The sequence below is a fragment of the Pseudonaja textilis genome, chromosome 7, assembly GCF_049901715.1.
Source record: "Pseudonaja textilis isolate UNSWEBS1 chromosome 7, rPseTex1.2, whole genome shotgun sequence".
NCBI classification, from domain to species: Eukaryota; Metazoa; Chordata; class Lepidosauria; order Squamata; family Elapidae; genus Pseudonaja; species Pseudonaja textilis.
Window position 1 is genome coordinate 5,314,620 of NC_141996.1, and position 26,920 is coordinate 5,341,539.

Below are 26,920 nucleotides of genomic sequence, written 5' to 3' on the forward strand. Positions count from 1 at the left end.
AATCACATTTTTTCACTGCCGTTGTAACGGTTGCTAAACAACTCGTTGTAAGCTTACTCGTTTAACAAAATGTTCGCCGCATAGCTCAGGTAACTTGTAGCAGGAACCCAACTCAACAACACGCAATCAAAAGCCATTTTCGCATTGCTTCTGAAGTCACCTGAGATCAGAAAGAAAAATAGAAACTCTGTTCTTTTTTTTTTTTTTTCCCTGGTGAGAAGGATAAATACCTCTGGGAAATAGAGAGAGCAGATTTTAACACACTAGTAATTTTTTTTTTGCAGGGAACCTTGTTTATTTTACCATAGCGAGAAACCGGTTTTCCAACCATGCCTTTCTTTGGAAAAAAGTTACCGGACAGCTTATCCTAACTCAATAAAAAAAAAACCAAGGAAGCAAAAGAATAATCTGAAGTCATGATAGATAAACAGCTTTTTAACTACGCAGAGCAGCCAGAAAGTATAAAAGAAGCTAGTAAAACGAAAGAGGGTTTAGCTTTTTAAAATGGAAGATTCCACCCGGTTCCTATCTGAAGCTGGACAAGGGTATTTTCTACCTATTTCTGGAATCGCAAAATTTGTGTTTTTTTTTCACCAGATCAAAATCGAAAAGAATCTTGGGAAGTATCTCTGCAATCCTACTGTAGCATGCAGGACGCAGTGAGGTCCTCACCTACATTTCAGAATCAGAATAGAACAGAGCTGGAAGGGACCCTGAAGGTCATCTAGTCCAGCTCCAAACACAGTTTGCACCAATTACAGGTATTTTAGTATTTCTTTGATTTGTCAATTGCTTACAAGAGACAGGCATAAGAATAAATACAGTTTTGAATACGTGAGATAGATACTTATAAGAAAAATAAAAGAAACAATAGGACAGGGACGATAGGCACGTTGGTGCGCTTATGCACGCCCCCTACAGACCTCTTAGGAAGGGGGTGAGGTCAATAGTAGACAGTCTAAGGTTAAAGTTTTTGGGGTTTGGGGAAGAAACTACAGAGTCAGGTAGAGCATTCCAGACATTGACCACTCTGTTGCTGAAGTCGTATTTCCTGCAATCAAGTTTGCTGCGATTAACCTTGAGTTTGTATCTATTGTGTGCGCTTGTATTGTTATGGTTGAAGCTGAAGTATTGATTTGCAGGTAGGACATTGCAATGTATGATTTTATATACTATATTTAGATCGGACTGGAGGGCATAGTTCTCGCCTTGCGACCACAATGGAAGCGCAAAATTTCTGTTTCCAAGTAAGGGACATGGTGGTTAGGTGTGGCTCTAAGCAGGTTAATACCAGGTTTTCTGTAGTCCTCCACTTATGACCACAATTGAGCCCAACATTTCCGTTGCTAAGCGAGATAGCTATTGAGTGAATGTTCCCCATTTTACAGTCTTTCTTGCCATGGTTGTTAAGTGAATCACTGTAGCTGTTTCCCCCATGCTTCCCCATGGACTTTGCTTGTCAGGAGGTCGTAAAAATCGGACCGCATGACTCCGGGACACTACAACAGTCATAAATATGAGTCAGTCGCCAAGAATTCACCTGTTGATCACATGATCAGGGGGAATGCTGCAACAGACGTGTGAAAAACGGTCATAAGTCACTTTTTTCAGTGCTATTAGAACTTCAAGTGGTCACTAAACAAATGGTTATAAGTCAAGGACTCCATTTCACACATTTACAATGGAAGGATTCATTTCAGGCAGGGGGCCAGTCCAGATCAGGGGTCACCAACCTTTGGACCTCAGGGACCACCAAACCCATAATTTTAAATCCCATGGACCAGAGACCCTGGAAAAATCCCCCCAAAAGTATGCAGGAAAATTCCCCACTCCATTTTCCTACCGATTGATCATTCTTTATTTGGATCCAGGATAATGTCTCCAGCTCTGTTCTCACAGGGAGAGAGAGAGAGAGAGAGAGAGAGAGACTTTTGGCTTCATGCAAGGAAAGCAGCAGAAGCAGCAGAAGTCTTTCTTTCTCTCCCCCAAACTCCGCCAGAAATGAGTCTTTGTGATACTTGTTGCACTGGCGCAGCCTCTTGGAGCAGGAGGCCTTGCAGGGTCCCAAAGACTCACTTCTGGCGGAGTTTGGGGGAGAGAAAGAAAGACTTTTGCTGCTTTCCTTGCATGCAGCCAAAAGCAGAAGAAGAAAGAAGCAGAAAGAAGCAGTCCGGTGGCCCAGCCTGGTGCATGGGGCGCGTGAGGCAAGTACCCCTCTCCACCCTTTCCCCCCTCCCCCTACTATCATGTGTTGTTCGCAATGCAAGCAACATAAGCCTTGAGTTCCTGCGGGCCGTGTGGGCGGCACAGCCTTGTGTTCCCACACAGCCTGGATTAATTGCTTTGGGGGTACTTTGGGGATGACATTTCTCTGTGGACCACCAAAATTTTCTCACAGACCACCAGTGATCCCCGGCCCACTGGTTGGGGACTACTAGTCTTGATGACGTACAAGGTCCCTTCCGAATCTTGTTAATTTTAGACAAAACAAAAAATGAAATGCCCCCAGCCTTACTGTGTTGCCAAATTTCAACCATGTTAACCAAAAATAACACAATGAATAAATTTGGCTAACTTCTTCTGTTTGAAACTAAAACATTCCTTCTCTGTTTCACCCAGAAGTCCACATGGGTTTAAATAAAAAAGTGTTCAAAAAAAAAAGCTGCAGATTTGGGAAGAAAAAACGGCAAGGCATCTTGCTTAGAAGCAAGCATGCTAAATCATGGGGCCTCTTGCGTTCTGTTGAAACAGATGCTGCTCAAAATTTATTCACCACAGGATTAACCATTCCAGAAATAATGGGAAACAGTTGGGCAGAGAAACACGTATTAAGCTGGAACTAATATCTGTTTGCTTGTTATCAGCAGCCTAAAGGAACAAAACAGGTAACCAGTTTCACTTTCTGTAATGGAAGCGATCACCATCTAAATACAGGTGAGACTAGATGTCTGCCCCGTTGAAAAAAGCTTATTTAAGAGAGAGGAAGAGGTGTGGAGCCCATCACAATGGGATCTACAAGACCAAGAATTTCCAATGTTGTGGAACCTGTGTGGATGCCACGTAGTATAATAAGCTTCCCGACTTGATGGGGATTTTAGGAGAAATGGTCTCCCACTGAAGACCTCAAGCTGGAGAAAGCAGGACTTGATAGCAAAAAGAAAACTAAACTGTGAGGTCCTTGTTGTTCTCTTGAAGACGTTTCAGGACCCAACTGGGTAACATCATCAGTGCTACTAAGGAATGATATTTGCTGTCTGTTTATATCCAAGTGGCTTGCCTTGTCAGCGGTGCTGGGAATGTTCCTTGATTAGACCATGGTTTGTTTGCTTTTCTGAGTTCCTGGATTGGGGTACTGTTTACTACTTGGTGTTAATCTCTGCAAACCAGCCATCAACAGGCACACAGAGATAATAAAGGTGGGATATCAACGAGCAATATCTACATACATACCATTCAATAGACTGTCAAAAAGCTAAAAGACCGCAATATCATCTGACCAGCAACCAACACCCAGATAAGCAGAGATTAACATCAAAAACACTTCCACTAACATGGATAGGGCCGGCTGAGAGCAAACCCCACTTCCTACGAGCACTGATGATGTTATCTAATGGGGTAATGAAACGTCTGCAAGAAAACAACCAAGCTCAGAAAGCACCAAGGACCCCACAGTTCAACTCTGAGCTATCAACGTATTTTTCTGTTATAGCTAGAATCCTGTATCCAGTTTTGATCACCACACTATAAAAAAAGGATGTTGATACTCTAAAAAGAGTGCAGAGAAGAGCAACAAGGTTGATTAGGGGACTGGAGGCTAAAATATACGAAGAACGGTTTGCAGGAACTGGGCCTGGCTAGTCTAGTGAAGAGAAGGACCAGGGGAGACATGATAGCATCTTCCAATATTTGAGGGGCTACCGCAGAGAGGAGGGGGTCAAGCTATTTTCCAAGGCACCCGAAGGCCAGACAAGGAATAATAGATGGAAACTGAACAAGGAGAGAGATTCAACCTGGAAATAAGGAGAAATTTTCTGACAGTGAGAACAATCAACCCATGGAACAAAAGTTGCCCTCGGAAGTTGTGGGAGATTCATCACTGGAGTGGACTGCCATTTGTTAGAAATGGTGTAGGGTCTCCTGCTTGGATGCGGGGTTGGACTAGATGACCTACAAGGTCTGTTTGAACTCTGTTACTCTGTTTTTATACGGAAGAGCTAAACTGATCTTTCTACCTGATATCAACCCTCCATTTGAAATTAGCCAGGAACAGAGACATGGAGAAATCAATGCTGGACTCCAAAATATGGTTTCGAGGCCGGCTTGCCCTCCCGAAGTTTTCCTTTGAAGAAAGCCATAAAACAACCATCATTAAAAGGAAAAGTCCATTTTAGATAGAAACCTGGTGGTAAGATTCATTACATGAAGACCCAGCTGGGCTTTTAAGATGTTTATGAAGAAAACTGAGGGATTTGACAGACTGATGACTGAAAAGAAGGCCTCTGTAAACTAAGGATTTTTTTTTTTAATAAAAAAACTGGGAGTTCTAGTTCCAATTTAGGCACGAAAGTCAGAAGGGTGACTTTGGGCCAATCATCAGGAGATGGTGAATTCTAGACTCACCTTAGGCATGAAAGCCATTTGGGTGAGTTTGGGCCAATCACTGGGAGATGGTGAATTCTAGTTCCACCTTAACCATGAAAGCCGGATGGGTGACTTTGGGCCAATCACCGGGAGACGCTGGAATCTCTAGTCCTGCCTTAGAAATGAAAGAAGTTGGGTGATTGTAGGCCAATCACCCCGAGACTATGAGTTCTAAAGCCGGCTGGGTAACTTTGGACCATTCATTCTAGCCCTGCTGTAGGGTATGAAAGCTGGCTGGGCCAGTCACTCACTCTCAGCCCAATCCACCTCACAAGTTTGTTATTGTGGGGAAAAGAGAAGCCACATTAGAAATATTTGCCACCTTGAATTGTTTATAAAAATAATAATAACAAAGGCAGGGAATAAATTAAAAATAAATCAGATCTAGAAATCTATGTGTCCTTTTTCAGAGCAATTTGACATCCCTGGCTAGAAGGATAGTATTGCTACGAAGGTGTAATATACAGCACCATTTTTCTCTCCCTCCTGCCAATGTTTTCCATTTTCCTAGGCCTGAAATTAAATCTTAAGAATTGGTCATCCATTGAGTAATTAGTTTGAGCCCTGGGGATGATAGAACTCGTTTGATTTCAATATTCTTTTGAGTTTACTGCCGAAGCAAAAGCTTATCTTTTTATGTTTTCTGGTCCGGAGCCAAACATTTGTTTCCAGATAGCAAATAACGTTTGCTAGCATAAATCAGCACAGCAGAGAAAGAGAGAGAGATGGAGAAATCTAGAGGAATGAAGCTTGACCACACGGGTCCAGGCTGAAGGCCAGAGAAGGCCAGCAATAAAGGAGAATATTCGTAGCTCAGGGTTGAAAGGAAAAGTCCTTGGAGCTCTCTGAGCTTAGCTGGTTTCTTGCAGACGTTTCATTACCCAACTAGATAACATCATCAGTGCTTGTAAGGAGTGGGATTTAGATAAGATAAGATAAATTTATTGTCATTGTACTCAGAACCTGAGAACAACGAAATAAGGTGCTCTTTCACAACATACAACTGAACAATACCAAAAGACATATACAAATAACAATGTGAAACAAATTAAAACAAATAACAGTTAAAAACTATACAACCAGGATATATATATGTTAAGACCACCAGATTCATAACTCTGCATTTAACCTGATCACAGGTTAAATTTGTGGATTGGATGTGGGCCCTCCGGCAGTATTTATGCAGCTGATAAATGTATAAGGGATTCCTTCCTTCCTTCCTTCCTATCCTTCCTTCCCTTCCTCCTTCCCTCCCATCCATCCATCCATTCAGGTGGCAAGCTGTTCCACTGGTTAATTGTGAGGAAGAAGACTCTCCTTAATTCCAGGTTGCTTCTCTCCTTGATTCGTTTCCATCCGTGTCTTGCCTTCTGGTGGACTCTATGCTCACGTTAACACATCCCAGAATGCCATTCGTCTTTTTCGCACCAGACCCATGATGCTGGCTCATGCTTAAGTAGCAGCCCGCAAGGATGGGCAAATCCAGAGGTGGTTTTTCAGCCGGTTCTGACCAGTTCTGGAGAACCGGTAGCGGAAATTTTGAGTAGTTCGGAGAACCGGCCAATGCCACCTCTGACTGGCTCCGCCCCCCATCTATTCTCCGCCTCCCATTGAGTCCCAGCTGATCGGCTGGGTCTTCTTTGGTTGCCCTGCACAGGAGAACGGAGCTGGAAAGCAGGTTAGTGGGATGGGGAGGGAATGGGGATTTTGCAGTATCCTTCCCCTGCCACGCCCACCAAGCCACATCAAGCCCACCAAGCCACACTCACAGAACCGGTATTAAAAAATTTTTTTGAATCCCACCATTGGTGTCTTTCTCCTTTTTTTTTCAAAGCCATCGCTTTCAAGACAGTAAAAGTTGACTACAAATTCTCCACTCCTACCACGCCTGGCTTCGCTTCCTTTCATCATCGACTTCAAAGGCATCCTTATCAGCCGGTGCTTTGATTGGGCATCAAAGGCTGGGAGGTATTAGCTCAAGAAGGTAAGAAATAACTTTATTTTGGGGGGTTTATTGAATTTGATAAGGAGAGCTTCGAGGAAGGGAGAATAGGGGGTGTCTTTTCCGTTTATTGGGAACAGAAGCGCCAAGCAACGCATAAAGGGAAGATGTTGACAGAATGGAAAGGTAGGAGGGGAAACAGAAAGAAAGGAGGATGGAAACAGTGCCCCGGTTGGCCCTGCGATGCTCTTGAAATGTAAAGGTCACGGAAGCACAGAACTCGGGAGGGAAGTTAAGAGATCATCTCGTCTGACCCCATACACTGCAAACAAAGGAGCGGTGATATAGGCCATAGAATAGAATAACAAGAGTTGGAAGGGACCTTGGAGGTCTTCTAGTCCAACCCTCTCCCAGAAATGAGTCTTTGTGAGACTTGTCACGCTTGCGCAGCCTCTTGGAGCAGGAGGCCTTGCAGGGTCCCAAAGACTCATTTCTGGTGGAGTTTGGGGGAGAGAAAGAAAGACTTTTGCTGCTTTCCTTGCCTGCAGCCAAAAGCAGAAGAAAGAAGCAGAAAGAAGCAGCCCGGTGGCCAGGCCAGGTGCGTGGGGTGAGTGGGGCAAGTTTCAGTTTCACAGCACCAAGCAGCTTTAGTACAGAACAGTTGAGCTAAGGCACGCCCAGGCTCCTTGCTGTCTCCTTGCTCACACAGCAAATACTGTTTCAGTTTCCAAACAGCCCTCAACTCTCTCACACACTGACAGGACGCTAGCCAGATGAATACCGATGGATGCTGGTAGGCAGAGGCACAATTTTCCCCCCTTATTTTCCTCCCACAAAACTAAGGCCGACCACATAGTTTCGTAGCGAAGCGCGAGTATCGAGCTAGTACCGTATTACGGTTCGAAATTTCAAAATAACCAAGGGACGACAAGGCTAAATCAAAGGGGACCTCGAACGATTTTCCCCCGGAGCAATCAGATTCAAAATGGCAATGCTTTGAAAGTCCAAATTATGGGTTTCACTTTCATGTAAATATTAGCTTCTTAAATTGATGGGCGACGTGAACAACGCTGGATGGTATTGAAGGATCAGGGAGAGGTGAGAGCAGGCAGGCTCATTTGATGATTTGTGAACCAGGCAGGGCCTTTCCCGTCACACATGGAGGCTTTAATTCACGGTTTGGAAAGACAGCCTGTTTCTCTCACTTTCCTGATCTTTGGCCGGACACCTTGGAAGCAGCCAAGAGAAGTCAGAGAGATTAATCCTGCTAGATAACCAAGTTCAACCTCTCTTGGAGAGTTCTCAAATGGCCTTCTGCCCTACATCGATCATCCGTGTTAATACCACTTTATAAGGCCTTGGTGAGTCCCTACTATTATTGCATCCAATTTCGGTCGCCACGATGTAAAAAAGTTGTTGACACTCTAGAAAGAGTGCAGAGAAGAGGAACCAAGATGATGAAGGGACTGGAGGCTAAATCATAGAAAGAAGGGTTGCTGGAATTGGGTGGGTGAAATTTCATCAAATTCGGTTTGACGAAAAGAAGGGCTAGGGGAGTGTTGCAATATTTGAGGGGGCTGCCCCAAAGAAGAGGAAAGGGTCAACTTATTCTCCAAAGCACCCGAAGGCAGGACAAGAAGCAAAGGATGGAAACTCATCAAGGAGAGAAGCAACCTAGAACGAAGGAGGAATTTCCTGACAGAACAATTAATCAGTGAAACGACCTGCCTCCAGAAGTTCTGAATGCTCCATCACTGGAGGTCTTTAAGAAGAGACTGGATAAACATTTGTCTGAAATGGGATAGAGTTTCCTGCCTAGGCAGTGGGTTGGACTAGAAGACCTCCAAGGTCCCTTCCAACTCTGGTATTGTATTGTATTGTATTGTATTGTATTGTATTGTATTGTATTGTATTGTATTGTATTGTATTGTATTGTATTGTATTGTATTGTATTGCATTGCATTGCATTGCATTGTAATTGTATTGTATTGTAATTATATTATATTGCATTGCGTTGCATTGCATTTTATTCTCTATCTATTCTAGGTTGTCTGAAGTAGTGTAAGGTTTCCTACCTAAGCAGGGGGTTGGACTAGAAGACCTCCAAGTTCCCTTCCAACTCTATTATTCTATTCTATTCTATTCTATTCTATTCTGTTCTGTTCTGTTCTGTTCTGTTCCGTTCCATTCTACTCCACTCCACTCCACTCCATTCCTCTATAGAGACCTAGCAGTTCGTTTGGCATCACACCAATCCTAGTAGTGTTCCAATATTTGAGGGGCTGCCCCGAAGAAGAGGAGGGGTCAACCTATTCTCCAAAGCCCCTGAAGGCAGGACAAGAATCGACAGATGGAACTAATCAAGGAGAGAAGGTTGCAAAACCAGGCATGATTCGCTTAGTGAATCACTTAGGGACTACCACACTTAGTGACTGATTCTAGTTCCAATTGCAATCACAAGTGAAGGTTTACCTGTATGTTAGGTTGTCTTCACTTGTCCCTGCTTGCTTTCTCACCCTGCTACCTTCTTGTTTATGGTTGTTTACGCTGTTTTAAACATTTCATATACCTCCCAGAGTCACTGACGTATACATTTGATAAATTATTAATTATAATTTTTATTACCCATGTTCACCAGGATTCCTGGCCACCTGGCTTATAGCTTTTGCACGTCTTATTGCATTTCAAAAATTGAGAGAAGGTATTTTAATATTCTGGACTCCTTGGAGGTTCATACTAGGATGAGCAGTATTATTGTTGTTGTTTTTGAAAAAAATTGGAATGAATTCGTTCTATGCTTAACTGGGGATTAGCTTAGCTAAATGCAGAAGGACATGCTTCTGAAGCATTTATTAAGCTACTTTTTGGACTGAGATATGAATAATACATCTATAAAATAAATAAATTATAAATTATCCGTTCTGTAGCAAAGAGCTCCTGTTATTGCAATCTCTATATTATCTGTCTGTCTATCTATCTATCTATCTATCTATCTATCTATCTATCTATCTATGTTCATCATCTATTTCTCTCTATTTCTGTCTCGATCTCTCTATCTACCTATCATCTATTTTTCTATCTTCTGTTTCTGTCTCTCTGCCTCTCTCTCTCTCTGTCATCATCTGCTTTTCTATTTCTGCCTCAATCTCTCTCTATCAACCTAGCACCATCTATTTCTCTACCTTCTATTTCTCTCTATCTCTCTCTATCATCATCTATTTCTCTATTTTCTATTTCTGTCTCTCTATCTCTATCTATCTGTCTATCATCATCCTCACCTATTTCTCTATCTTCTATTTCTGTCTCTCTCTCTCTATCTATCATCATCACCCACTTCTCTTCTATTTCTCTCTATCCCTCTCTATCTATCATCATCTATTTCTTTATCTTCTATTTCTATCTCTCTATCTCTATTTATCTGCCATCTATCTCTCATCTATTCCTCTATCTTCTATTTCTCTCTATCTCTCTATCATCATCTGTCTGTCTATCATCTCCTTTTTGTTTTACATATAACTTTTTGTCCTAACACAGAAGCACTTTTATTTTTCATTTGATTTCATTTGTCCATCGTTTACAAGATAATAGATATAAGTATAAAGTGAGAGAGAGAGAGAGAGAGAGAGAGAGAGAGAAAGAAATAAAAAGCTTGATTTCATTCTATCCACGTAACAATTAATATTCTAAGGATGGTTTAATTGTTATTCCTGCAAGCATTAATGACTGTAATTCCTTTTAATTTCCAAAGATCAGAGACAAGAAAGGGGTCAGAGGTTTTTGCCCTTAAAAGAAGTACAGAAATATTTTGGCAAAAACACCTTTTAATTTTCAAAATTCCTTGGCAGGAAATGCTGACACTTAAATAACTCATTTTGAGCTTCATTTTGAGTTCAATTCCTTCCCCTGCTTTGCCTCAGAGTTCTGGGGGAAAGCTTGCCTCATAAAATAGACACGAAACAGCTCTCGCACCCTAAAAAAAACGAAGAATGAAAACCAGCTGAAATTAAATCCTTGTTCATCCTTCTTAAACGAGGTGCCCGGTTGTATAAACAGAGGCAGAGAATCAAAACTCACGTGAAGTATTAGCGCCGCTCTAGAAATCCTTAGTAAGGCCACATCTTGAGTACTGCATCCAGTTTTGGTCACCACAATACAAAAAAGATGTTGAGACTCTAGAAAGAGTGCAGAGAAGAGCAACAAAGATGACAAAGGCTAAATCTATATAAAGAACGGTTGCAGGATTTCGGTTTGGCTAGTCTAGAGAAAAGAAGGACTTGGGGGGGAACATGACAGCAGTCTTCCAGAATTTGAGAAGTTGACACTAAGAGGAAAGGGTCAACTTATTCTCCAAAGCACCTGAAGGCCGGACAAGAAACAATGGATGGAAACCAATCAAGGAGAGAAGCAACCTAGAATTAAGGAGAAATTTCCCAACAGTGAGGACAATAGGAAGAGTTTGTTTTCAGAAATTGTAGGTGCTTCATCACTGGAGGTTTTTAAGAAGAGACCGGACAGTCATTTATATGAAATCTTACAGATTAACAGAGTTGGAAGAGACCTTGTAGGTCATCTAGTCCAACCCCCTGCCCAAGCAGGGGACCTTACACTATCTCTGACAAATGGCAGTCCAGTCTCTTCTTGAAAGTCTCCAATGATGAAGAAATGGTATAAGTCTCCTGTTTGAGCGGGGGTGGTGGTGGGGTGGACTAGAAGACCTCCAAGTTCCCTTCCAACTCTATTCCGATTGATTGCTTAGGCAGTACAATTAACCAGAGGAGTAAATTTACCAGCAGACGTATCGGTTCTCCATGCAAGCACAGCTGGGTAGCTAGTTTTGGGGTGTAATGGGGCTACAACCGATATAATATGCCATTCTAACTCAGAAAAACGAATGAATTCATTCACCAGAGGACGCGTGTTGGGAGGTGGCAGTTAATGACTAGAAAATAGTGACTTCCTGGAGTTGGATGAGAAGGTCAAGGAGGACCTCAAGACAGGTTATCTGAGGGACCATTCTCTTTCTTATTACATCCACCCAATGCATTAGAGGAGGAAGACAAGGAATGTTGCGGATCCTGTCCCCTAAGGAGATACATCTGGCAGGACATCCAAAAAAAGGGACTTCTTTGTGGTGGCTCTCTCCCTTTGGAGTATCATCCCTGAAGAAATTAAATTGAGAGAGGGATTTAAGCGTAGGTGGCTTCTACAGAGAGCCATCTATGTCAAAATTGAACACTCCTTTCTCAACGGAGAGGGTGAAAGATATGACATTCTATCTCCAGCCTACAACACTGTCCTTTCAGCAGTTCCAAGAAGGCTTCACACACCCATTTGCAACACTCAGGGGACCCTGAGGACACAGAAAAACCTCCAAGTGGCCTCAACGACCCTCTAAAAGGATGCAAATGACCAGCTGTCTGCAAGAAGTATCAATCCATCCATTCTCCATCATTCATTCAGAACTGAAGAAGCTTCTAGGATGAGAAGAGAAAGGACTTCAAGAAAAAAACAACAACAACGGAATTCCAGCTGCCTCTTGAAAAAGCATGACTGAAAATCTAAGCACCATACAATTCCAACCTCTGCAAACCACCTTAAAAGCAACAGACAATAGAATAACAAGATCGCAAATCGATAACGTTACACAACCTGAATGTAGCACCGAGAACACTCACCGAATCGTCTTCTCCTTACCAAAGGAAGCACAATTACAACATTGCGCAACGCAAGATCCCTTGGAGTAAACGTGCCGTAACGGCCTTCCTAAAAACAGGAATGGTTTCCATTTCAAGACATGTGGATATCCTGGCCTATTTTCTTCTCTTTGGGGGGGGTGTTTTTTTTTCTTTTTTTAACCCCTTCGGTGCCTCGTTCTCCTTGTTTCCCGATGCCGAGATCAGCTCACGATGCGATGCTCCCTTCTTGGTTCACAAAAGATGATTTTAGGGTTACCACGGGGATGGGATTTGTAAGTGCCTGGACCTCGTAAGAGAGCTGTAATACGCCTGACTCTTCTATTACGGAGTTATTACATCAGTGAAAAATTTCCCTACTTCTACCAGTGAACCTCTGGTGTCACCTGGAATCAACAAGGTTGCATAATTGTCCTCTGCAGCAAAAGGGAAGCTACTTCCGACTTCGAAAGGGCAATTTTGTAAAAATAGGAGGAAGCAGGGAGGGACTTAGCGAAGAACGAAGGGGATAATCGAAGAAAAAAAAAACAGATTACAGATAACAGATAATCAGAGTTGGAAGGGACCTTGTAGGTCATCTAGTCCAACTTCCCCACCCAAGCGGGAGACCCTGCACCATTTCTGACAAATGGCAGTCCAGTCTCCTCTTGAAAGTCTCAAGGGATGGCGCTCGCACAACTTCCGAGGGCAGCTTCTGTTCCATCGGTTGATTGTTCTCCCTGTCAAAAAGTTTCTCTTTATTTCCAGGTTGAATCTCTCCTTGGTCAGTTTCCATCCATTATTCCTTGTCTGGCCTTCGGGTGCCTTGGAAAATAGCTTGACCCCCTCCCTTCTATGGCAGCCCCTCAAATATTGGAAGATTGTTATCATGTCTCCCCTGGTCCTTCTCTTCCCTAGACTAGACAGTCCCAGTTCCTGTAACTGTTCATTGTATGTTTTAGCCTCCAGTCCCTTCATCATCCTGGTTGCTCTTATCTGCACTTTTTCTAGAATCTCAACATCTTTTTTATAACGTGGTGAACAAAACTGGATGCAGTACTCTAGGTGTGGTCTTACTAAGTCTTTATAGAGTGGCTTGATCTCGATTGTATCCCTCTGTTAACGCAACTTAGGATTGCATTAGCTTTTTTGGCTGCTGCTGCACACGGCTGGCTCCTATTTAGCTGGTTGTCCACTGAGACTCCAAGATCCCTCTCACAGTTCCTGCTATTGAGCCTGGTTTCACACAATTTATATGTGTCCTTTTGGTTTTTCTTGCCTAAGTGTAGGACTTGACTTTTCTCTACACTGAATTTCATTTTGTTAGATAGGGCCCAGCGTTCTAGTCTGTCAAGATCCATCTGACAACGAGTGACATGCCGGCAGTCCTCAAATTACGGTGACAATTGAGCCCCAGATGTATGTTATGAAGGGAAACATTTGTTCAGTGAGTTTTGCCCCCAATTTTATGACCCTTTTTTGCCGCAGTTATTAAGTGAATAACATTTGTTAAGTGAATTTGGATTTCCTATTGGCTTTGCTTGTCAGAAGGTTGCAAAAGGGGATCACGTCACCCCGGGGACACTGCGCCCGTCATAAATACGAGTCAGTTGCCCAGCCTCTGAATTTTGATCACGTGACCAACGGGGATGCTGCAGCGGTGGTAAGTGGGAAAAAACGGTCATAAGCCACTTTTTTTTCTGTGCCCTGTTGTAACTTTGAACAGTCACTAAATGAGCCATTGTAATTCAAGGACTGCCTGTATTAAACTCCCTCCCTCCATCATGTTCATAATACAGATGCTGCCATCCTAAAATCTGTCTTGCCCACCTGAGACTCCACTGGTGATTCACACGTTCATTCTCTGCATCTGTACTGACCCCGCGCCCTTTTCCGACAAATCAAACACAATCCAAAAGGAACAGAACAATTGTAATGCTTTTACAAGATAACTAGCTGTGATAAGCACAAGCCTTGCCAAACTGTGCGAGACTTGCCAAAAGATAACAGACAAGAAATGATTTGCAATGCAAAAATGTTAAAGTACAAACTCAGGATACTGGAATGTCCACGAGGCTGAGTTTCAAAACGTCTTTGCCTTCTGCAAAGAAGGTTTGTTTCACAGCTGGCTTTTATCTTCTTGAAGGAGGGGCCATTATCTTGCAGTCTTACTCCCGAGTCGCCTGTGCTGTTGCAGCTGCTCTTTCTTCCAAGCAGCCCTGCGCTCACGCGCACTTGGCACAGGCTCCTCGGGAACCTCCTCATCACTGCTGCCAGCCCCCACAATCTCTGAAGGCAGAAGTTCACTCCCTGGTGGTCCTGGACCCACATCTGAGTCCTCGCTCTCCTCAGCCATCTGCACCTGCTGCCAGCTAACCACAACAGCATCACAGGTAGTCCTTGACTTACAACAGTTCATTTAGTGACCGTTACAAAGTTACAACGATACTGGAAAAAAGTGACCTATGACTGTTTTTCACACTTGTGACCATTGCAGTATCCCCTTGGTCACCTGATCAAAATTCAGGTGCTTGGCTGATGACTCGTATTTATGACGGGCGCAGTGTCCCGGGGTGACACGATCCCCTTTTGTGACCTTCTGACAAGCAAAGTCAATGGGGAAGTCATATTCGCTTAACAACCATGCTATTCACTTAACAAATGGAATGGTTCACTTAACAACGGTGGCAAGGAAAGTTGCAAAACAGGGCAAAACTCAATGTTTCACCGAGCAACATAAATTTTGTGCTCAGTGGTGGTCATAACCATCACGTTACTAACTTAACAGCTGAGTGATTCACTTAACAACTGTGTAAACCGGGACAAAATTCACTTAACCAATGTCTCACTTAGCGATGGAAATTTGGGGCTCAGTTGTGGTTGTAAGTTGAGGACTACCTGTATCGAGATGGATCCTTTTTGTCAAATCGTTAATATAAATCTGTTAGTAATTGAGGGCAAGGCAGCTACCCAATACAAGACTTCATCTTCGCGCATGAGAAGCATATAAAATAACCCAGTTCCTTAAAACGATGGGAAACTAAAGACCCACACAGTTTGAATTCTTCATACATCCCTTCTTTACATGATTATTTTTTAAAAAAATGTGGAAATCATCCACATCAAAAGTCGGAAATAAGCCAATTTTTGTTCTTTATGAAAAATCAGAAAGATAAAGAGTTTGGTTTTCTGGTGCGAGAAATAAGCTTAACTCTGTTAAGCCTGTTATGGTTGTTAGACTGTGTTGTTTCTTAGACTGTGTTGCTTCTCCATGTCATATATGTGGTTATGTGGGTATATGCATAATTTTTATTAATTAATTAATTATTTACTTATTTATATACATATAAAAGCGAAATACCCCTCACGCATCATCACAAAATCTCTAGAACCGTAAAGCCTACAAATTTGAAATTTGGCACGTATGTTCCTCTCGGCTTCTAGGAGCTCAGTAAGAAAAGATTTTTCAAAATGACCATCAGAGCATTTAGAGTATTTCCTATATTATTATTATTATTATTATTATTATTATTATTATTATTATTATTATTATTATTATTATTAACACGCTCTGATGCTAAGGAGTTCTACTCCCCCTCCCCACCTGAAAAGAAATCTGTTCCAAATGCAAAACACAAACAGAGGACAGGAATTTCCATTTCAGTTTCACAGCAGCACCAAGCAGCTTTAGTACAGAACAGTTGAGTTAAGCCACACCCAGGCTCCTTGCTGTCTCCTTGCTCACATAGCAAATACTGTTTCACTTTCCAAACAGTCCTCAACTCTCTCACACACTGACAGGACGCTAGCCATATCGATGGATGCTGATAGGCAGAGGCACAATTTTTCCCCCTTATTTTCCTCCCCACAAACTAAGCCCGACCACATAGTTTCGTAATGAAGCATGGGTATAGAGCTAGTTTGTGTAGCGCATATCGGAGGCAGTGACCCTTTGAGAACTGTACGCAACGAAATTTCATTTTAATGTATGCCATTTGGAGTACATTCAAATTTATTCTACGTCTAAGTCCCATTTAAAACCTCAGAGGAAGAAGATGCAGGTCAGCGTGAAAGCAACATTGTCCAAGAACCATCAGGAAATTGGACCTCTGCAGCTGCCCCAAGAGAAAAGGACCTCAAACAAGTCAAAGCTTATTCAGATCACGAGTGGCTTAATCATGGTGGGCCACCAAGCTTAAGAACTTCCCAGCATCTATGAGCAGAAGCATCAGGATGTCTTCCCCATGACAGATACGGCCTTGGACAAACTCTTTTAGTAGCTGGGATTATTGTAGGAGAAGCCTCCAAGTTCTTCAAACAGACTTCAGAGGATAATTAGGACTGCAAAAATAAACCATTACCACCAACATCCCTTCCATGGAGGACCTGTATGTTGCACTAGTCAAAAAGAGGGCCGTGAAAATATTTACAGACCCCTCACATCCTGGACATAAACTGTTTCAACTCCTTCCCTCAAAACGACGCTATTGAGCACTGCACACCAGAACAACTAGACACAAGGGGAGTTTTTCCCCGAACGCCATCACTCTGCTAAACAAATTATTTCCTCAACACTGTCCACCTATTTACAAAGTGTGTACTAATATTACTATTAATCTTCTCACTGTTCCTATCATCCATCTCTTCCCACTTGTGACTGTATGACTGTAACTTTGTGCTTGTATCTTTATGATTTATATTGACTGTTTCCTAGTATGATTTCATTGCTTATTTGTACTCTATGACCATCATTAAGTGTTGTACCCTATGATTCTTGACGAATGTATCTTTTCTTTTTATGTACACTGAAAGCATATGCACCAAAGACAAATTCCTTGTGTGTCCAATCACACTTGGCCAAAGAAGCATTCATTCATTCATTCCCTTCTGTCCAATTCCAGATCGTCACTGTTCTTCCTCTTCCTTCCTAGCCTACGATGACAATGTTGGTTTAACATCTAGACCAGCCTCTACGGTTTTTCAGCTTTCCAACTTAGACCGTTATAGGCAACTCTTATAGCAGGGGTGTCTCCAAACTTGGCGACTTTAGGAGTTGTGGACTTCAACTTCCAGCCATGCTGTCTGTGGGAATTCTGGGAGTTGAAGTCCACAAATCTTAAAGCTGCCAAGTTTGGAGACCCCTCCTGTAAGGTAATGGAGATTCTGACTGGTTAAACAGAAAAAAATAATAATCTCGACTTCTTGTGCATTTGTTAAAAATATATAGATATATAATACAATCCCATCTGCAGCAGATCTTTTTTGTTAATCTTCAGAAAATAAAACCAGACTAAAAAGTTGAGCTGCCAAAGTAGGAGTAAAGTAGTAGATGGTTGAGTCTCTTCTTATCCCGACCCCCTACACCAGAAAGTGTAAAGATTTCAATGTTATGTACAAGGTGCTTGCCAAAAAAGCCCATTTGTTTCTAATTTCCAAATCGTTTTCTGTGTTGGTGATCCAAGATGAAATCAGCATGGGGTTAAAGGCTGGGCTGGCAAAACTTCACAACTGTGTGCAGGAGGAATTGAGAAAGGGGGAGATAGGATTTCCAAGCAGCCTTCCTGCTCGCAAGCATTTCAAATGTTTTTGAAGGAAACAATCACAAACATCTCCACAGTTGAAGATAGATAGGTGGTGTGTGTGTGTGTGTGGAAGAAAGAGAGGGGGAGGGGGAGGGGAGGGGAAGGAGGGAGGGAGGGAGGGAAGAAGGGGGAGAGAGAGAGAGAGAGAGAGAGAGAGAGAAAGAAAGAAAGAAAGAAAGAAAGAAAGAAAGAAAGAAAGAAAGAAAGAAAGAAAGAAAGAAAGAAAGAAAAAAAGAAAGAAAAAGAAAAAAGAAAGACAGAAGGAGGGAAAGAGAAAAAGAAGGCAGGCAGACATACAAAAAAGAAAGAGAAAGAAAGAAAAAGAAAGAAAGAAGGAAAGAAAGAAAGAAAAAGAAAGAAGGAAGGAAGGAAGGAAGGAAGGAAGGAAGGAAGAAAGAAAGAAAGAAGAAAGAAAGAAAGAAAGAAAGAAAGAAAGAAAGAAAGAAAGAAAGAAAGAAAGAAAGAAAGAAAGAAAGAAAGAAAGAAGGAGAAGGCAGGCAGGCCAGTAAAAAAGAAAGAAAGAGAATGAAAAAAAGAAAAAGAAAGAAAGAAAAAGAAGGCAGGCAGGCAAGCAAAAAAGAAAGAAAGAGGATGAAAGGCAGAGAAAGAAAGAAAAAGAAGGAAAAAGTGAAAGAAGGAAGGAAAGAAAGAAAGAAAAAGAAGGCAGGCAGGCACGCAAAAAAGAAAGAAAGAAAGAAAGAAAGAAAGAAAGAAAGAAAGAAAGAAAGAAAGAAAGAAAGACAATCCTGCCACACTGTCAAATTACCACTGTAGAATTTCAGGCTGTTTTTTTTTTTTAAAAAAAGGAAAATAAAAACAGCTCCCAAGCAATCTAGATCAAATATGCATAACTGACCTTTGCAATTCGAACTCCCCACACACCACATCTCCAAAAAATAAATAAATATCTAGTTGGCTTTCAGCAGCGTGTTGCTATTTACTCAACTCCCATCTTTTGCAAAGAATTGATGATGATATATCACAGCGGGGCGGCAAGCTACTAGGAACTCTTAGTTGATATACAAACGAATGTGTAAGGCTGCAGGCGCCGCCATTTATCATTTGTTACCAGCAGACAACATTAATCGGTTCCAATATCAACACCGTCCTAAGCATTGACTAAACTCTTGTTGATTCTCCGTGTACCACCAGAACATTTTATTAAGGGAGATGAATAATACAGAGGCCAAAGGTTGCTCAGTTTCGGCTACAGAAGGCTCAATTATTTATGGATACTTCAGTCATTAAGGTGTCTCCGGCTTGGCAGCTCCATTATGGATCTCAATCTTCCAGCCCGCCGTGGAAACCGAGAATCAGGAATGGCACAGCGCATGTCATGCCCACATCGGAGTCTGAATCTGAGGGGGAAAGACGAACAGCTGACGAAGAGCGGGACAGCGGCTCCTTCGGCTGTGGAGGAAACTGGGGAAGGGCAAAGTCAGGCCGAGCAGAGCAGGGGAGAAGGGGCTCAGAGGAAGACCAAGGCCCACCCCTTCCTCATCCTAGGGCATGCAGGGAAGAATGGAGAAGAGAGCAATGTGGGTTGCATGGCTTACGACGGAGGAAAGGGCCCTGATTCCCTTCACAAGGCACACCTGAGAAGGGAGTTTAAAGGAGAGGCAGTTTGGGAGGGGCGTTTATCAGGAACAAATGCTGAATTCACTTAATGTTGGCTGCTGTTATCTGAGTTCCTGACATCCTCCAAACTGGTTTGATTTATTGCCGTGTTACTTCAGTTCTGGAACTCCCTTATCTTGTTCTGCCGGATTTATTACTTTATCTTACCTTGTTGGATTTATAATTTGAAGTTTTCTGTTTACAATGTTTGGGCTGAAGTATCTGCAACCAAAGGCTGTTGCAGTTTTGTGGGTGAGTGTTTTCTCCAGACTGGAGAATAACTGATACGTTGGGGGCAAAGTTGGAGCTAATAAAGGAACTCATACTTATTCTCTGGCTGTGTTGCCTTTGTGCCTTGCCCAGGATCATCACAGCCCGGGTTCTGCTTTTAAAAATCCCTTTTAATGAAATGCTGAAAAATATCACAACACACGCAGTGGAGGACTATCTGGCCTGCGTTATGTTAGCAGGGAGGAAAGCTTCGTGAAGTATTAGTAGTGCTTTACGACAGGGGTGGGATTCTACCAGTTTGCACCTATTTGCTAGAACCGGTTGTTAACATTCTAAGCAGTTTGGAGAACCGGTTGTTAGAAGAAATTACTGGCCTAATCCTGTAAGGAAGGCAGGAAGGAAACATTCTGGTGTTGCTTACAGAAACTGCCTCTCTGTTAACCCTTCTTACATTCTTGGCAGGACTAGACTTCCTGTCTCTGGAACTTCTCTGGAGTCTTTTTCCCCCTCCTTTGCTGGTACTTTGCTTGTGTGGACTGACCATTCAAAGTTACAATGGCACTGAAAAAAGTGACTTATGACCATTTTTCACACTTACAACAGTTGCAGCATCCCCACAGTCATGAGAGGCCAGGCGAGGAGATGCATGCCTTGATGTGAGTGATGTTGAGTTGGCCACGCCCAGCCAGACACATGACCACCAAGCCATGTCCACCCAGTCACATGACCACCAAGCCACACCCACCACCTAAACCACGCCCACAGAGCTGGTTGTTAAAATTTTTGAATCCTACCCCTGGGCAGGTGTGTGTGTCCAGGTGAGCATGGCCAAAGGGGCATGGCCACCTTGATGTCACTCATGTCTGGGGCACCTGTGGTAGCCTGGGATCCCCCCACTGGCTCTGTTTTTGGCTGGGACAGCCTCCTGCAGCGCTCTGCCAGCAAAAACTGGCGCGGCTCTCCTGGTAGCTCCATTTTCTCTGGCAGAGGCACCGCGGGCCGGTCCTTCGCTGTTTCCAGGGCATCCCCGTGGGCCAGATCTGAGCACCACCACATCCGGCCCATGGGCCTTGAGTTTGACACCCCTGCTCTAGAAAGAGTGCAGAGAAGAGCGATAAAGATCATTAGGGGACTGGAGGCTGAAACATATGAGGAACGGTTGCTGGAATTGGGTAGATCTAGTTTGACACAGTGGCTCAGTGGCTAAGACATTGAGCTTGTCAGTTAGAAAGGTCGGCAGTTCAGTGGTTCAAATCCCCAGTGCCTCGTCATGGAGTGAGCTCCCGTTACTTGTCCCAGCTTCTGCCAACCTAGCAGTTTGAAAGCATGTAAAAAATGCAAGTAGAAAAATAGGGACCACTTTGGTGGGAAGGGAACAGCGTTCCGTGCGCCTTCGGCGTTTAGTCATGTTGGCCACATGACCACAGAGACGTCTTCGGACAGCGCTGGCTCTTCTTCGGCTTTGTAACGGAGATGAGCACCGTCCCCTAGTGCCGGAAACGACTAGCATGGATGTGAGAGGAGACGGTTGTTTTATGACCTTTCTTGCCACAGTTGTTAAACGAATCACTACAGTTGTAAAGTGAGGAAAACGGTTGTTATGTCAGTCTGCTTTCCCTCATTGACTTTGCTTGTCAGAAGGTCACAAAAACGAATCACGTGACCACAGGACACAGCAAACGTCGTAAATACGAGTCAGTGGTCAAGCATCTGAATTTTGATCACCTGACCACAGGGACGCGGCGATGGTCCTAAGTGTGAAAAACGGCCATAGGTCCCTGTTTTCAGTGGCCGTTGTAACTTCAAACGGTCACGAAATGAACTGTTGTAAGCCGAGGACTATTGGTATAGTAAACGGAATGAAAAAGGCTTCTAAGCACTGGTAAAAACTCCGTTTTCTAAGAAAAGGAGAATTTTTGCAAAATTCAACTTCGCTTCCTTAATATAAGATTATGCATTTCATTGCACTCATTAGATGAAACATATTTGTTCTCTCCAGTCGAAAGTTAATTTGAACTTTTCATATTGGCTTTTTTCTTTTTCTTTTTTTAATTTGATAGTATCTGCCAGAGTACAAAGGCAGAGAGGGGCTGATTGATGAATTCATTAGACTTGTATTTAAGATGTCTTATTCTATCCCTTGGTTTTAAGGCCTATATATTGGTTTTTAATGTTCTCTGCCTCCGTGGTGAGACGGAAAAGAACAAATTGCATCCCAGATGCTTAAAATGCACTTATCTGCTGGTGTAATTCGCTGTAGGTCCAAGACTAAATAATTATTCATTGTAATAATTCCATGAGACTCCAGTGAGAAAGACAGCGAAGTCCATTAGTACAAAACATTTTCCCAGCTCCTGCTTAGCCGTAAACTGATTACTTTTAGCAGCCAGAATGGAAAACAAAATTAACCAAAGGGTCCAATATCAACATTATTAATTCCATAAGAAACTACAGTATCTCTAAATCTAAATTCCCTAAACTGGATCTTTGACAGATATTCCTCATAATGTAATAATGCCTTCCACCGGTGAGCAGCAAACACTAAATAAAGACATGGGTGCTTTGGGATATTTTCCACGCTTCTTTTACATCTTCAGTAAGAAAGAAAATTTTTAAACCTTTTTTGCAGCAATTTTTCTCTTTGTGGGTCTGGAGATAACTTGGCACTTCATGCTACGTTTGACTCATCACTCCCTTTTCTCAAAGTCTAATTAAAATTATTGCCGTCCATGAATGCTTTTAATATCAATTGAGCACATTAACCATTCCAACATGTAATTTAATCACGAGGTAAATTTTTAATCCTGGATCTTCTCCAATTTTTGATTTACGGGTCAAGTATAGTTAAACTTGGTAGAGATAGTCCTTGAATTACAACCGTTTGTTTAGTGACCATTTGAAGGCACTGGGGAAAAAAAGTGACTTATGACTGTTTTTCACACTTATGACCGTTGTAGCATTTCTCCCTGGTCATGTGATCAAAATTCAGAGGCTTGGCAACTGACTCATACTTATGACGGTTGCAGTATCCTGGAGTCGTGTGATCCGCTTTTACGACCTTCTGATAAGCAAAGTCAAAGGGGAATCCAGATTTACTTTACTTAACAACCAGGGTTGCTGACTTAACAACCGCAGTGTTTCACTTAACAGCTGCAACAAGAAAGGTCGTAAAATGAAGCAAAACTCACTAAAAAAAAACCCGACCCTGCTTAGCAGTGGAAATTTTAGGCTCAGTTGTGGTCATAAGACAGGGACTCTCCAAGGACTTTGTTTCATGAAAACAAACCACAATTGTGCGCCAACCCCCTAGTCCTTATCTTGGTTAGGCAAGACGGGTCTAATTCCCTCAACCTTACATTCCTCTTTTTTTTTCTTTGCATTGGTTTGTCAATTCCTTCCCAAATGAATGATTATTGAGGAGAATAATCTGTGTCTTGATGGCATAATCGTGAAGAGGTGGCAGATGGTACGTGGTGAATGGAATCCCCCCGGCATCTCTGCCTGTCATCTAAACAAGGCTAGGAAACCTCAGTGTCTCAAAGAGCCAAAATGTTGTGTTAATCAGGTGGATGATTTCGTGAAACGCAGAAAAATAACAGGGAAATAATGCTCAGGCCCCAGAAAGAATGAAGAGAAGAGCAGTGAAGATGGTCAAAGGACTGGAAGCTAAATTGGTGGCTAAGAGAAGTAGCAATAGCATTTAGATTTATATACCGCTTTACAGGGCTTTGCAGGCCTCTCTAAGCGGTTTAGACAATTAAACAATTGGGGCCCTCGTTTTACCGACATCAGAAGGATGGCAGCCTTGAGCTGGTCAGGATCAAACTGCTGGCAGTGAGCAGAGTTAGTCTGCAACACTGCATTCTAACCACTGTGCCATCACAGTCCTTTCCTTTCCTTTCCTTTCCTCTCCTTTCCTTTGCTTTCCTTTGCTTTCCTTTCCTTCCTTCACAACAGCCCTTAGACTTATATACCGCTTCACAGTGCTTTTACAGCCCTCTCTAAGCAGTGTACAGTCAGCCTCTTGCCCCCCCCAACAATCAGGGTCCTCATTTTACCCACCTTGGAAGGATGGAAGGTTGAGTCAACCTTGAGCCAGTGAGATTCGAACTGCAAAATTGCAGGCAGCCGGCAGCCAGCAAAAGTAGCCTGCAGTACTGCACTCTCACCACTGTGCCACCGTGGCTCATAGTAGGTAGGTTTAGCTTAACAAAGAGAAGGATTACAGGTGACATGATAGCATCTTCCACTACGTTAAGGGATGCCATTGGGAAGATGGTATCCACTTATTTTCCAAAGCACCTGAGAGTAGGATAAGAGATAATCAGAGTTGGAAGGGACCTTGTAAGGTCATCTAGTCCTGCTCAAGCAAGAGACCCTATAGCAGTGGTCTCCAACTGTTGTTAAAGTGTAGTCTGAAGACCCTACACCATTTCTGACAATTGGCAGTCCAATAAGAAGCAACGGGTGGAACCTGGACATAAGGAGGAATTTTCTGATGACACGGACAATCAAACTAAATCCTCTCAATTGAGCCAAAGTTCTACCAAATTCACCGGGATCATTTCACATCTCTTGGCACCAACAAAAGAAGAAGAAGAAGAAGAAGAAGAAGAAGAAGAAGAAGAAGAAGAAGAAGAAGAAGAAGAAGAAGAAGAAGAAGAAGAAGAAGAAGAAGAAGAAGAAGAAGAAGAAGAAGAAGAAGAAGAAGAAGAAGAAGAAATCCTATGTTTAAGAAGCAGAGAACTTTTTGTTCGTAAAGAAGTAATTTCTTCTTTTCCTTTTCCTTGGCATTATCTGGTGGCATTGTGATGACACTGCTGATGGATACTCAAGATAGCATTTTCTATTTTACCCTGTTTGAAAGCAGTTTGGGGACTATCGCCTTACATCTCTTGCAGGCTCCATATGTCTAATTTTACTTCTTTAAAAAGTTTTTTTTTTTTAAAAAAAAGAATGGCCTTGTCAAAAACTTGGTGATTTGATGCTGAATTTCAGCAGCATGTTCAGAGTGTGTTTGTGTGTGTGTGTGAGAGAGAGAGAGAGAGAGAGAGAAAGAGAGAGAGAGATTGCTTTTCCTGATCCATACTTATACTTACACAGTTAACAACTTATGAATCACCCCAGTTCCTTCCAACTGTATTATTCTAGGTTTTATGTTTTTTAGGAAGATGTGTGCTGTTCCAAACTCACAAAGATGGCTGACATCGCAGAAATATATTTGGACTCCTGAAAAGACCATGAAAAACAAGGCTATGTGGTTTCCCCCAAATCAAGAGCCATTCTGATCACCTTTGTGATGAAGATTCAATTAACGGAGTTGGAAGGGACCTTGTAGGTCATCTAGTCCAACCCACCCCTGCCCAAGCAGGAGTCCCTACACCATTTCTGACAAATGGCAGTCCAATCTCTTCTTGAAAGCCTCCAGGGATGAAGCTCCCACAACTTCCAAAGACAACTTCTGTTCCATGGGTTGATTGTTCTCGCTGTCAGAAAGTTTCTCCTTCAAATTGGCATCCTTCAGTCTCAAGAGACTATGGTATCGTGCTCCGAAAAGAGGTCCTAAAACAGCATCTAGTGTGGCTAAAAAGGCCAATTCAAGAGTGGGAATCCCTTCCACACTGAGGACAGATACAGTCTGTCTCCTGTCCAGCCCCTGGATTTCGCTGGTTCCGGACTTCCTCTTTGCCTCAGCCTGCTGATCGAGTGTTTCTTCTTTGAATTGGAGAAGGCCATGCTGCCTCTTTAGCCTCCAAGTTGAGTGATCAGAGGTCAAAATTTCCCAATTATTGATGTCCTTTCCCAAGGCCTTTAGATCGCTTTTGCAGATATCCTTCTATCGCAGCTGTGGTCTCCCTCTAGGGCGTTTTCCATGCACTAATTCTTCCTACAGCTAGTCTTTCGAAATCCAACCATCAGCTATCCTCACGACATGCCCAAGCCAGCGTAGACGTTGCTGTTTCAATAGTACATACATGCTAGAAATTCCAGCATGTTCCAAGGACTGTGCTATTTGGAACTTTGTCATGCCAGGTGATGCCAAGAGGTTTCTCCTTATTTCCAGCTTGAATTTCTCCTTGTTCAGTTTCCCTTATTCCTTATCTGGCCTTCGGGTACCTTGGAAAACAGGTTGACTCCTTCCTCTCTGGGGCAGCCCCTCAAATATTGGAAGACTGCTCTCATGTCTCCCCTGGTCCTTCTCTTCACTGGACTAGCCAGGCCCAGTTCCTGTAACCGTTCATTGTATGTTTTAGCCTCCAGTCCCCTCATCATCTTGGTTGCTCTACTCTGTACTTTTTCTGGAGTCTCAACATCTTTTTTTATAGTGTGATGACCAAAACTGGCTGCAGAACTCTAGGTGTGGTCTTACTAAAGCTTTACAGAATGGTATTAGTAGCTCACTTTGTCTTTTCAACAGCACAATCGTTTTAAATGCGGAATTCGTTTTGCGCCCAAATCTACAACCGAGAAACTAGAAACAAACAAGGGTGATGAGAATGACACCCTACATTTGTGAAGGAAAAGAAGGGGAGGTTAGATTTTATGACAATGATTCAGACATGGTGGGTGGGTGGAGAAACTTCTCACACAAAGGAGAAAAGGTTGAACTGGGGGAAAGAAAAATGAGATCACAGGTTTTTTGGTTCAGCATAGGTACTATATATATTTAAAAAAAACCACTTTAGGAAGGCAAGAAGCTGAAGTAGCATCCAAACAAAGAGTTGACTGTTATCAAGGCAGTGATGTAAGAAACCCAATCACTCATTCCCACCACGGGGAATCAAACTTCAGCAAACAAGCTTGGATTGAACAGATTCTCCAGCCCAAAGTGAAGGAGGTGAGATCAGATAAAGCAACGTTGAAAGGTTTGGGAGATGGAGTTAAAGGACGAGGCAAATCAATGGACCAGGGAGGGAGGAGAGAAAGAAGGATAAAACATATATTTAAAAAAACGGTTGCTGGAATTGAGTATGTCTAGTTTAACGAAAAGAAGGACTAGGGGTGACATGATAGCAGTCTTCCAATATTTGAGGGGCTGCCCCAAAGAAGAGGGAGTCAAGCTATTCTCCAAAGCACCTGAGGGCAGGATGAGAAACAATGGGTGGAAACTAATCAAGGAGAGATGCTGTGGGCTGTGGGTGCTCCGTCACTGGAGGTTTTTTTTAAGAAGAGAATGGAGAACCGTTTGTCTGAAATGCTACAGAGCCGTGATGGCGAACCAATGGCACATGTGC

At 42.7% G+C, this 26,920-nt stretch overlaps 1 long non-coding RNA gene across 1 annotated transcript; it reads left to right on the forward strand.

Annotated features, from left to right (window-relative positions):
- The first annotated feature begins 392 nt into the window (after nucleotides 1–392).
- On the forward strand, nucleotides 393–26,073 carry LOC148125230 (uncharacterized). Its single transcript, XR_015744399.1, has 3 exons — nucleotides 393–761; nucleotides 6,476–6,625; nucleotides 24,853–26,073. It is a non-coding gene; the product is annotated as an uncharacterized LOC148125230 (long non-coding RNA).
- Nucleotides 26,074–26,920: the final 847 nt, after the last annotated feature.